The sequence below is a fragment of the Copadichromis virginalis genome, linkage group LG4 (assembly GCF_057382275.1).
Source record: "Copadichromis virginalis isolate Kocher_CV1m ecotype Utaka linkage group LG4, C_Virginalis_male_GT1.1, whole genome shotgun sequence".
NCBI classification, from domain to species: Eukaryota; Metazoa; Chordata; class Actinopteri; order Cichliformes; family Cichlidae; genus Copadichromis; species Copadichromis virginalis.
In genome coordinates this window covers 6,545,731-6,558,709 of record NC_140621.1, presented here as the reverse complement: position 1 = coordinate 6,558,709, position 12,979 = coordinate 6,545,731, and the positions used below count along the sequence as shown (strand labels likewise).

Sequence of the window (12,979 nt, the reverse complement as noted above, 5' to 3'; positions counted from 1 at the left end):
CGAAAGAAGGATTATGTGGTGGAAGACACTGGGCTTACTCCACTGCAATCCTTTGCTTTGTTTTTGGGACTTCCACGTTCGGAGCTACACAAACTTCCCGCCTCTTCGTCCCAGCCCGGCCCACCGAAAGACTTTCGGCCCCGTCTGCAGGAGGATTCGCAGTCTGGCTTACCTCCCTCTTCCCAGAGTGAGCGACGCTCACGCAGCCGTTGCTCCGCTTCCTCTGGACAGTTAGCAGTGGTGAGCAACAAAGACTGTCTTTCTCATGCTCCTCCTGAACTCATGAACATAACAAACAATAAATCCACCCCTAAGATTCTGAAGACTACCTGCCATTCAAGTGAATCTAAATCTACTAACTTAAAGGTAGTTGAGTCTGTGTTTGTCAACCCTGTGAACCCCTGCTCTGAGGATTTAAGAACCTGTTTTCATTCTGCCCAATCTGAACCTAGTGTTAAAATGAATAAGACTACTCCACTTAAATCTGGGGGGAGAAATGTTCGAACTGCTGTGAAATTTCCGGAGGCTTCAAGTTCTGTTTTCAAGTCAGCTGAAAGGGGGGTGGTTAATGTTTCTAAGCCAGCCTTTCAGCCATGTACTTTTCAGCAAGGGCGCAGGCAGTTGGTAGGGACAGAAATTGCAGGCTGTAACTCAGGCTCTCTGAAGGAAGGGGCTGTCTGTTCCCCAAGGACATTTAAGGACTCTAGTTGCATCTCTCTACAATCTATTAAGACCGTGGCTCTTCCCAGGGACTGTTCTGTGTCCCGGTTGAATGTTTCTGAGGTTGCCCACTCTGCTAAGACTATATGCCCAGACCCAGTTGGCAATATTGGGCATTTTGAGACCATTCCTGAGCTTCTCTCTCCTCCTGTTTCTGCTCCTAGGGTAGCTCGGGCCCAGCGTTCCCCTCCACCCGTTTCAGTTCCTCGGGTGGAAGGGTTTGGTGTTCAGCTGGTGCCGGCACCCGTTCCTGTGTCAGCTGGAGGCTCAGGTGAGCCCTTCCAGCAGTTTTTGTCGTGTTCAGAAGGCTCAGGAGGATTAACTCAGTCACCATCACAACCACCATCACTACAACCTTTATGGCAGTTCCCAGCTCAGTTTTCTGATCAGCAGCCACCTTCAGTTCAGTCAGCTGATCAGCAGCCACCTTCAGCTCAGTTTACAGTGTCCCCTGATCAGCAGCCACCTTCAGCTCAGTTTACAGTGTCCCCTGATCAGCAGCCACCTTCAGCTCAGTTTACAGTGTCCCCTGATCAGCAGCCACCTTCAGCTCAGTTTACAGTGTCTCCTGATCAGCAGCCACCTTCAGCTTAGTTAGCTGATCAGCAGCCACCTGTAGCCCTGTCACCTACTCCACTATCACTTTCACCTCAAGTTCAGTCATCCATAGCTCAGTCGTTACCGCAATCGGATTTTCTACATGCTTTGTTACAGTCCATAACCCAGTCAGTAGCTCAGTTAGTGAAGGAATCATTGGCGTTGTCATCCGCTAAATCAGCCACTCATCTCCACCCTCAGCCAGGGGTCCCACTCACCTCTGGTCCTGCATCTACTCCAGCTGGAGGGCCTGAGGAGCCCGTCCAGCCTCATGTTTCGTCTGCTGGGGGTTCGGGAGAACCCAGCCAGCCTCATGTTTCGTCTGCTGGGGGTTCGGGAGAACCCAGCCAGCCTCATGTTTCGTCTGCTGGAGGGCCCGAGTCGCCCGTCCAGCCTCATGCCACGTCTGCTGGAGGGCCCGAGTCGCCCGTCCAGCCTCATGCCACGTCTGCTGGAGGGCCCGAGTCGCCCGTCCAGCCTCAAGCCACGTCTGCTGGAGGGCCCGAGAAGCCCGTCCAGCACCACGCCTCGTTAGCTGAGGGTCCTGGGGGACACCTGCTGATGGTCCGGGGAAATTGGTTCAGCCATCACCTGCTGAATTGTCCCCCGCGACTTTTACATCATCACCTGCATCCGTCCCGCTGCCGTCAGGTTCCGCAGCCGTCCCTTCATCCACGCCTGGTCCGGCCTCCGTGTCTTCATCCACGCCTGGTCCGGCCTCCATGTCTTCATCCACGCCTGGTCCGGCCTCCGCGTCTTCATCCACGCCTTCGTCTTCGCCTTCGCCTTCGTCTTCGTCTTCGTCTGGTCCGTCTTCGGCGTCTTCATCCACGCCTTCGCCTTCGCCTTCGCCTTCGTCTGGTCCGGCTTCGGCTCCGCCTTCGTCTTCGTCTGGTCCTGCGGTTGCCACACCGCCGTCAGAGCCAGCTCGACCCGTTCCGCCTCACCTCTGCCGGCCGTTTTCTAGGCCTATTAGGTGGCATCATGGCCTTCGGGGACGGCCTCCGGAAAGGGGTTGTCGCCGCCGCTGGCATCGCGGCCGCCCTCCGGACCTGCTCAGTGGCTGCCACTGCCTTCCAAGTGGTCGGCCTCCGGAACTGTTCGCCCGTCGCCGCCGTTGCCATGTGCACGGTCGGCCTCCAGAACTGTTCGCCCGTCGCCGCCGTTGCCCTGTGCACGGTCGGCCTCCAGAACTGTTCGCCCGTCGCCGCCGTTGCCGTGTGCACGGTCGGCCCCCTGAACTTTTTGTGGACTCTTGGTGAGCTCTGGTTTCGTTTTGTTTTTGATATGCTTTCCTGCGTTTTTGGACTCTGGTGCTCCTTGTTTTTTGTTTGGGCTCTGTCCCTCCATCCTGGACCCACTCCGCCCGCCCTGGCCTGGTGCTTTGTTGTGCTTTTTTTTTTTTTTTTTTTTTTTTTTTTTTTGGGGGGCTGTCAGGAGCCAGCCCTTAGCGGTGGGGTACTGTCACGGTTCTGGGTCCGTTGGACCCAGTATTTTGAGTTCATTATGTTTTGGTATTTTTGCATCATGGATTTTCCTTTGTTTCTCTGGTACTTGGTGTTTTTCTATATTATGATTTATGATCTGATACTGTTGTGATTATGATTATTATTTAGTAGACTTTGGCCATGTGTCAATTTCTGTCTCTGTGTTGAGTTCGTGTCTCTCAGTTGTGATTCATGTTTCCTGTTTTATTGTGAAAGTCTTTCTTATGTTAGTGTGTGCAGATTTGTCCCCCCTGTCTCGTTAGCCCTGATCTCTCCCAGCTGTGTCTCCCTCCTGTTGCCGATTTCCCCGTTACTACCCTGTGTATATAAGCCCTGTGTTTTCCCATGCTCAGTGTCGCATCGTACCCTCAGATTATGCCTCAGATTATGTCCTTGGTCTCAGTGTTCCATCCTCACTTCATGTTTGTTTTCCTGCCAGCAATAAAGCTGAGGTTTTTGAGTTACAATTCTGTGTTCGAGTCCTGCATTTGGATCCTCATCTCTGCCTGCCCGCACACAGAGCCCTGACACCGGCAGCCTTCCTGGGGCTCACTGCCCTCAGTGTGCATCTCTTCTCAAATTCCTGCACCATGCTGCTGTCTGATGTTTGAGTTGTGGCTGCCTCTGGTCCCTTCACTTCGAAGTTGCAAAGAAGTGGTGGTCGCTCTGGCCCTCAGTCATCATGGTATTGCCAGTCTTGTAGTTGCTTAGGTACTAAACTCCCTGCCATACCTGTCATGAATTGTTGTTGCTGAAGTGGTGTTCATCCTTCCTCTTGTGCGCCGCCTTGGCCTCTCTGATACCTCTTTTCAGATCTGGTTGCACTGTACTGCATACTGTCACCAGATCTGAAAGTGGCGTCACGTTGCTTCAGCAGGACCTGGACCTCTTTAGTCATCCAAGGTTTCTGGTTGGAATACACCCGGAGACGTTTGTCCACAGTGACACTGTCGACACAGAAGTTGATGTAGGCGAGCACAGACGTATTATGCTCCTCCAGGTCCTGGGCCCTGTTTCAGGAAGCCGGTTTAGTGGAAAAACTGAGTAAGTATACCCTGAGTTAACGAAAACTCTGGGTTTTCGGTTTCACAAAGCGAGTTCAGATGAAGCCTCAGTGAGTCACTATGACGACACACTCCGTGAAGCTAACCTGCCCCCTAGCAGGTTTACTACAACTAACCCTGACTGTCTCCGCCCCTTTGTCGGAAACCTGACAGTAGGAAGTGTCGGACATGGCGTGCCCCTTCCTTGAAGAGCCAGTAGATCGTGAAGCCCAAATTCTCCGCAGAGCTCTCCGCCGGGAGAGAGTGATTAGAGCGCGTTTGGACATTTTATCATTTCCTGATGATTTTCTGTGCGAACGTTACCGTTTCTCAGCACAATCTATAATTTATTTGAATAACATCCTCAGGCCATATATTACGCATGTGACATATCGCGGACATGCTCTCAGTTCATTACATATTATTTGTATTGCACTTCGGATTTTTGCAAACAGGAGCTTTCTGTATAATATTGGTGACGCTGAGCACGTTTCCAAGGCTACCGTCTGTCGGGCAGTCAGGAATGTTACAGTTGCACTGAAACGTCTCCTGTACTGGTTTGTGGTGTTCCCCGGTCACAGACCCACAAGATTCATCAAAGAGGGATGCCACAAAATTGCAGGTATCAGGATGAACAAAACTTAATTTATGATGTGGTGATACTTGGACTACTACTTACATTTTACATTTATTTCCAGGGTTCCCAGGCGTGATTGGCTGTACAGATGGCACTCACATTCCAATCATTGCTCCTTCAGTAAATGAAGGAGACTATGTGAACAGGAAGTCTTTCCACAGCATTAATGTACAGGTACATAGTTCCCTGTAGCATTTCAAACTAACAAATTATTTCATTATAGTAATGGATGCTAATTTGTGTTCTCTGCACTGTGAAGATCATATGTGATGCTGCCAACATTATCACAAATGTGGAAGCCAAGTGGCCAGGCTCTGTCCATGACTCACAAATATTCCGTGAATGTACACTGAGCACAAAATTTGGACATGGTGAGTTGAGAATACTTTAAAATATATAAAGACCAATTGCTTCAGAAGTGTATCCTTCTGTCTTAGGAGAGTTCACTGGCTACTTGCTTGGTGATAGGGGGTATCCATGTTTACCCTATTTGCTTACCCCTTACCCTGACCCTGAACCGGGCCCACAGCAGCGATATAATCTGGCTAATTGCAGGACAAGAGCCAGAATTGAAATGACTATCGGAATGCTTAAGGCCCGGTTACAGTGCCTGCAAAGACTCAGGGTCACCCCAGAAAGGGCATGTGACATTATTGTGGCATGTGTGATTCTTCACAACATTGCCACAATTAGAGGAGAACACTGTCCTTCTGAACCAAACAGCAGTGATCCAAACCATGAACATCCTGACCCTCCCACGGACATACAAGATGGAAGAGCAGTCAGAGACACCATATGTCACAATCATTTCTTTTGACCCATCACCTCAACATGTTGAAAGAGGAATAAACAGATTTTTTGTTCAACTGGCTTTATTGGTCGCCTGTGTTTCCTGTACACAAAGTATTAAAAGATGTAAACCTCATAAAGTGTCTCTGTTGCTTCCTCCTCTGTAACAGCTGTCAATGTTTCTTCATTATTTTCCTGTAGTAAAGAAATAAACAACATTGCTGTTCTACTGTAAACTCATATAATCTGTGGAGTATTACTCACAACTGCATGTTGGTCTGGCTCAACAGGAGGCTGCACCAGATGCAGTACACCACCACCATCAACTGATAGAATATGAGGTTTATACAGGTCACTTATAACTTACAAGGGACCAAATGGCAATTAACAAACATACCAATCACCTTACACTTCATTGTCATTATGCTCTCAAAGACAACCAAGACTGAGGGAAGGCAAAATCAGTAGGAAAATAACTTCACTACAAAATAATCCATTATATAAGAGTTTATCAAATGAATGAGTAGCACTGCAAAGGTGACTGTGAAGAAAGGATGTATGCACATCATGTATTATTTTGAATTTACCCCCTATGTAGGCACTTGTGTCTTGCGGGGTTATTGACTCAGAGGATGTCCCCGCAGAGATGCCTTCGGCCACAGGGCGCCCACTGTTTTGGCTGAGGGCCAACTGCTCAGCCTCTGTGAGTGGTGGTGGTGGTGGAGGACCCCCACCTGTTTTTCGGGCCTCCGCTTTTTTTCTGTTGGCTATAACGGGCCACATTTGAGCATACAGAGTAAGCAAATATGTACTTGTAATGTGCTCAGATAATTTCAATAAGTGCTTACAGAAGGAAAATTAATGTAGCCTCTAACTGCAATTGATTTACATCGGACAAACAGACCAAGCACTATGGCTCATAATACAATTACACCTTACCTGTTTGGACTATATTTTTATATTTCATTTTTACTTGCTGCCAGGAACGTTTGGGGCCTGTTGGGTTGCACCTGCGCTCACATCATGTCACAAAATAAAATGTATGAAATAAAAAATAAAATAAAATATAATAAAATAACGTGTTAAATGGGTGGGAAATCCCTAGATCAATGTTTAAATTAACACTCACGCATTGACTCTGTCGGCTATGTTTTGCCATGCATGCTCCCTTTCTTTTGCAGCTGAGGCTGTGTTACTTTTTTCCCGCAAAATTTGCATGTTATCTGCATATGCTGCCATCAGAATTTGGGCCTCAAGCGCTGTAAGATACATTGACCGCGCCTTCTTTCCCTCCGTCTCCATGGTGACTCGCTTAATCTGTGCTCCACTAATCAGGGCTTTATGTATCCTCGTGCGCGCGCTTAACTTGGGGTTAAAGCAACTCCGCGTTGATTGAACTAATTGTTATCAGCCTTTCTGAAACCGAATATTCCGAGTTGGACACTTCGGGGTTACTCAACCCCGTGTATCATTTTTAACTCTGAGTTTTCTAAACCGGCTTCCTGAAATAGGGCCCTGGTGTTCAAACACACTCCAGTCTGTGTTTTCAAAACAGTTGTGATTCACCTTCCGGCCAGGTTTTCACAGTCTATGTGGCTAGGGATGGGTACCGGTATCCGGTGCCATTATGGCACCGGTTCTGACATAAACGGTAGTAACCAGACCAAAAAGCAGCGCAGGTTTATTTCGGTGCTTTTTTTTCCTGAGATGTCATACACTTTGGATTCTAGCCAATCATTTTACCTTTGCAAGGATAGTAGGCGAGCCCAGGTACGTACATTCTTTTAGAGCAGAGCTACAGATTAAAAATGCCCAAGGCGAAGCGGTCAAAAGTCTGGCTGTACTCCACAGCAAAAGATGCAAACTCAGCAGCCTGCAACAAGTGCTTTAAGGTGATACTGTGCAAAGGAGGCAACACCTCGAATCTGATGAAACACCTGGCGACGTATAGCATTTTGTTAAAAGCCAAGAAATGCACCGTATTTGATATCTTGCTGTGAGACCTCACACCGAGCACATCTTCTGCACGTGTGGTGCCTGTTATTGGACCCGGAGTTAGCAACATCCCCCAAGAACCCAAAGACGAGAGTCCTGGCCCCCAGCCCTGTCACTGTAGCAGAAATGATGACGGATGATGATGGCAGCAGCAGCCGTTCTTCTCTGCGTGAGTAGCTTAATGTTGTTCGTGTGTAATTTACGTTGAGTAGGCTAACCACGTTATTACATTAATGCACGTAAGGTGAACTAGCAAACACCGTCGTAGTTACATGCGGCTGTCTTCTTGTTTGATGGCAGATACTCCCTTCACCCTGGCCAAAAAGGCTAAAATGACCAAAGAAAAAGTGGGAAAGAGCTAAACGAGAGGTTTTTGGACAAAATTGGTGTTTTTTCCATTGATTAAGCACTGCTTCCAGCCAAGAGTGATACCATATATGCCCTATAGCTGCAGAAAAGGCTAACATTGTTACCTTTTTACAAAAAAACCAGCCAAACATAAGAGGTTTTTGGACAAAGTGTGTGTTCTCCATTCTTTAAGCACCGGTTCGAGCACCGGTGCGAGCACCGTTTAAGCACCGGCACCGTTTCAAAAGTACCGGTTTGGTACTGGTATCGGATAAAACCTAAACGATACCCATCCCTATATGTGGCTGACCGTGCTCTCCTGGCGGGAGTATGCAGGTCTCCATAGCATGGATATGTGGTTTGACAAACCTAGGTGTGGTAGTGGGGTTGTTCTGTAGCTTTTTGGATGTTGCTGTAGGCTTTGTCCAGTGTGTTTTCCCCCTTTAATATGCAGTTCAATTCTGGGGTGTATTGAACTTAAGTCAGCATGGATAAAGTCCCCAGCTATGACATCCACTGTGTCGCGACAGGAGTTTTGCTGACTACTTTTTGCCTTGTGCAACTCATCCATGGCCGAGTTAGCATTAGCATCTGGTGGTACATACAGCTGTTACCAGGACGACAGTAAAATCACGAGTTATGTAGACGGGTCTGCATTTAACAGTCAAATATTCTAAATCCAAATCCTAGGTTTTAGAGTAGAGCATTTAAAGTGGATCATATAGGCTAGGCACCATTAAATACACAGGGTACTTGTACTAAAACAGCAATTGTGCAATTGTACAAAAATGAAACTACAACTCAAAATACCTCATACATAAGAAATAATAATATGTATCTGTAAAATGTTTCTCAGCTGTATCAATTTTATTCAGTTATTCACATTTGTTTTGAGTCACTGTTAACTGAATATTTTAAAATGTAGGTATTGACTTGCAGATTTTTTTATTTCTTGTATGATAATACTTGTTAATTGAACAATAAGAACATGTAACTTGATGTCTTCTTTCATCATGAAGTTATAATCTGATATACACAACTTTGTTGATCAGTTTTGATAGTTTTGTTCTGTGGTTTTGCAGTTTTATTTGTTTCATTTATTTTATTTTATTCTGTATTTGTTTTTAAATTGCTGTACTAATGTAAGATTATGTTTTAAAGGCTTTTGAAAGCCACCTATAAATAACTTGTAGGTAGGTCATGTATGCTATTACACTTTACTGAATATAACTGTTGTAATACATTAATTGGATGCTTTGGCTTGACTTTATATAATTATATAGAGATATTATTACATAATTCCTATAAGAATTAATTATGGAACAGTACAGTGGTTAGCACTGTCGTTTCACAGCAAGAAGGTCCTGGAGTTTGCATGTTCATGAAGTGGTTTATTGACATATGCAAACATAAATGTAAATACAGCATATAAAAATAGATTTATTTTTTTTTCTCTTTAACACAGTCAGAACTCTCTTTTCCAGGTTTTTCTGTAATTTCTTTTAGGCATCTCCAGTTTTCTTGAAGGACATTCCAAAGTTCTTAGAAGGCTTCCTGCAATCCCAGCAACACCACACTTCAGTGACCTGATGACACAAATGCACAAACAATCCGTGGAACCCCCTCATTCAGAAGCAGTGTAAAAAGAGAACTTGCTCATTGTAACAGATCGGAACATGAGGAAAACCAGTCTAGTGATGGGCCAGACATACCTGCCTAAACCACCTGGGTTGGCTGGAAGACTGTTTACTTAGCCTAGCAGGGCGAGGGACACTGTCTCAGCTGAACTCTGGACATTCACACACATACATATACACTGATATGCACACACTCATCCCCCCTCCCGTTCCAAACGCCTTCGACGCTTATTCCCTTCCGATGCTGACGGTGGATCAAGGAGACCAGCGCACAGGCTGCAGGCCCGGATGTACTGTCTAATTCCCCCTTTACCCACCCCTGTTGCTTGTCATGTGTTTCTTTGGTGCATTAAGAGTTTTTTCATGTGCTATGTGCAGAGGTGTTTTTTTCTGTTCTCAAACTGATCTCCCTGTTGGAGCTCAGTCTGGGGGGAGTTATTTTTTTCTCCTTATCTTTCCTCATGTGGTGCATTTTCCATTGTTATACTTCTCTGACCTGTCTTCCCCATGTGATGTTTTGTGTAATGTATGTATATATGGTCGGAGGGTAAGATGGCGCCGCCATTGCGTGCAATAGGTCGGCAGCCTTATGAAATTTCCCCTTGTGGGACTAATAAAGGTATATGAATTCAATTCAAATCAAACCTCAAGCCTATTAAGAAAGATATTATGGTCAACAGTATCAAAGGGACAACTGAGGTCAAAGAATATGAGTAATGAAAACATTTCTGCATCAGATATCAATAGAAAATCAATGCGAATATTTTAAAAAGCAGTTTCAGTGGAGTGCTGATATTGAAAACCGGATTAAAAATGGTCAAACATCTATAATCTGCATAGAGATCTAAACTGATTTGCCAGTTTTGTGACCTCAGTGTTGTCAGACTAAACCTAGATTCACATGTTCACATCCAACAATATGTTGAGAATTCGCCTATGTTTATCAGAGGGAAAAAACTTTAGTGAGCAAATATACATAAGCAGACACTTTATAAGCAATGTCACGATGCTACAATACAGAACAGTTTGCTTTTTTGCTTTATACATTTTACATACAGAATAAACGTGCTTTAAATCCTCACCACTGATTTGTGTCATGAAATTACCCTTCAGGTGTCTTTCTGTTGTGTTATTTATTAACACATAAAATAAAAGTCCCTTTAATTTTAGAAAATACTCAAAAACATTGGTTGAATTTGATTATCAGTGGATATAATTTGGAAGCAGAATTCAACTCAAATCACAGCTTTATTGCTGAATTACAGGAGTCAGGAAGCAAAATAAAATTGAACCCAGGCTGGGAAGCAACAGGGAACGTAGTACCCTGGATACACAAAGGACAGCGAGAGGGAAGATGTGACAAAGAACAGAAGCAAACTGAGGGGATAAATTCACAGGAGGAGACTTAGGATTGCATAGAAACTAATGATATACAATATAAACTGAAACCAAGAACAGACTCAATAAAGCTCAATATAATGAAAAACAGTAAGTGCTATAAAAGGACTTAAAACTCAGAACACTGGGTCCTAAACCCAAGACCATGACCCTGTCTATAGCTCTAGCTCTAGCTAGCTATCAAGTGAACTTAAGATATGTGGGCTGTTTTCAGCTTCATGTAGGATTTTAGCATCCAGCTAGGACCAGCTTATTGGTATACTTACTTTAATACACATACAGCATCTGAAACACAAACAAGCAACTTATTTAATTCCAATTAACTTCAAACTTCAATTTAAATGAAAATGATCACAGTTTATGTATTTAAGCTGCCATGAACAAATCTTAGCTGTTCCTGTCGTACACACATACTGACAAATACTGAAATAACATTTGAATCAATTAAGGTTTCCCACATTGAAAATCCCACCACTCACAGCTGGAACCTCTCCCAACATTAGAAAATCCACAATGCATCTGTAAAGTTGCATTTTAGGCCACATAGGCTGTGTATTTGATTTAATGGTCAAAGAATCTGCCACAATGCATTGTTTAGAGAAAGCTACTGTAGTTTTTTAAATAAAGCCAACTTACTGTAAAACCATTTTTATATTGCCTTTGCTAGTCAGTGACTAGCAAAGGCAACTTTTTTTTCTAACATCAAATTCAAAAACTTACTTTTTACTGTTAGCTTCACACTCCCACAGGTGTTCTGTCATGTTATTATCTTTCCAAAAACACTTGTGCTCTCGTTGCTCTGTTAGCTTTTATGCCATTTTTTAAATTACCGTTGTGTGCCTTAACTAACATAACATTCTCAGGTCTCTCTTATTCTCAAATGAATAACCAAAGCCAAAGACTCTACGTGCACTCTTCCCAATGCAGACAGCATTGGTCAAAGCATGTTTACCCGCTCAGTGTCCCCCTACAGTTGATATCACCAAGTCTTCCCTGGAGTCAGGAGTCTGGGCCCTGACAACTTTAACAATTACCAAACAGTCCTCAAACTTCACCCTTGGGTTTCCTAATAGGTGCTACACAAATTATTATTATTATTATGATGATGATGATGATGATGATGATGATGATGATGATGATGATGATAAACCCCATCTGAACATGTAGTTATATTCAAATAAGCAGTCAATAGTACTGTAGTTTTACATGTACAGTGGGGAAAAAACACAAAAGAATTAACTTTATCTTTTATGTTTTAGGTACAGTGTTGTCATCTGTACATATAATTTTCACTGTATCTCTATAAAATTGTTAGAAGGATGTAATTATTCAAATATTTTCTTATTTTTGTAAACAAATATGGCTGACCTCCACCAAAAGGTCATGCTGTTCTTCACTAGGACAAAACCTTCATGCTGATATAAAAGGACATACATTCCAAATCAAGAGCAGGGACAGTGCCAGACCATATATACAGACCTGGCAACAATAGAGATGGACCAAGACATACTCAGAATAAGAAAGTTCACAAAGACTCTCAACTATTTCTGGATTGGACTCCATGCTGACACGGAATCATGTAGGTGGTCTCTGGAAAACCAGAATTAGGAACTAGGGCAAAAAATGACAGGATAGCCTTTTTAGACTGCGAGATTTCCATCAGTAATGAAGGGCATTTAAAAACTGATTTGTACCATAAACCAGTGCATATGGATCAGTACTAAAAGGCTTAACTCTCAACACCCACTGGAGCACAAACCAATTCAATTCAATTTCTTTATTGTCCCACAAGGGGAAATTAGTTTAGCAGCAGGATATAAATAAACAGAACAATACTATAAAATAATAATGACAATAATAGTGATAGAAAGTCCAAGGACAGTTATTTGCCATTGAGGAGACAAGATGCAGTGGGGATAAAAGAGTCTTTTAGTCTTCCTCACAGGTACTCTAAAACGGCGGCTGTAAGGCAACAACTCAAACTCACTGTGAAGTGGATGGTTCAAACAATTAATAATAGAATGAGCCTTTCTAAGCACATTTCTATTGTAAATGGCCAAAAGTCCATCTTGCCAGCGCCCTGAAATTTTGCTAGCAGTTTTTACCAGAAGTCCCAACCGATTCTTATTCTTCACCGTCAGGTTACCAAACCAGGCAGCGATACAAAAAGACATCACAGATTTGATAAAACTTCTATAAAACAAAGACAACATCTCAGATGAGACATTAAAAGATCTCATTTTCCTTAAAAAGAACAGTCTTTGTTGAACTTTTTAGTAGTGGCATCAACATGAGATTCAAAACACAGTTTATGGTCAAGTACCACAC

At 43.9% G+C, this 12,979-nt stretch overlaps 1 long non-coding RNA gene across 1 annotated transcript; it reads left to right on the top strand.

Annotated features, from left to right (window-relative positions):
* The first annotated feature begins 4,315 nt into the window (after positions 1 to 4,315).
* LOC146710706 (uncharacterized) lies at positions 4,316 to 5,501 on the top strand. Its single transcript, XR_014919998.1, has 3 exons — positions 4,316 to 4,469; positions 4,546 to 4,658; positions 4,744 to 5,501. It is a non-coding gene; the product is annotated as an uncharacterized LOC146710706 (long non-coding RNA).
* Positions 5,502 to 12,979: the final 7,478 nt, after the last annotated feature.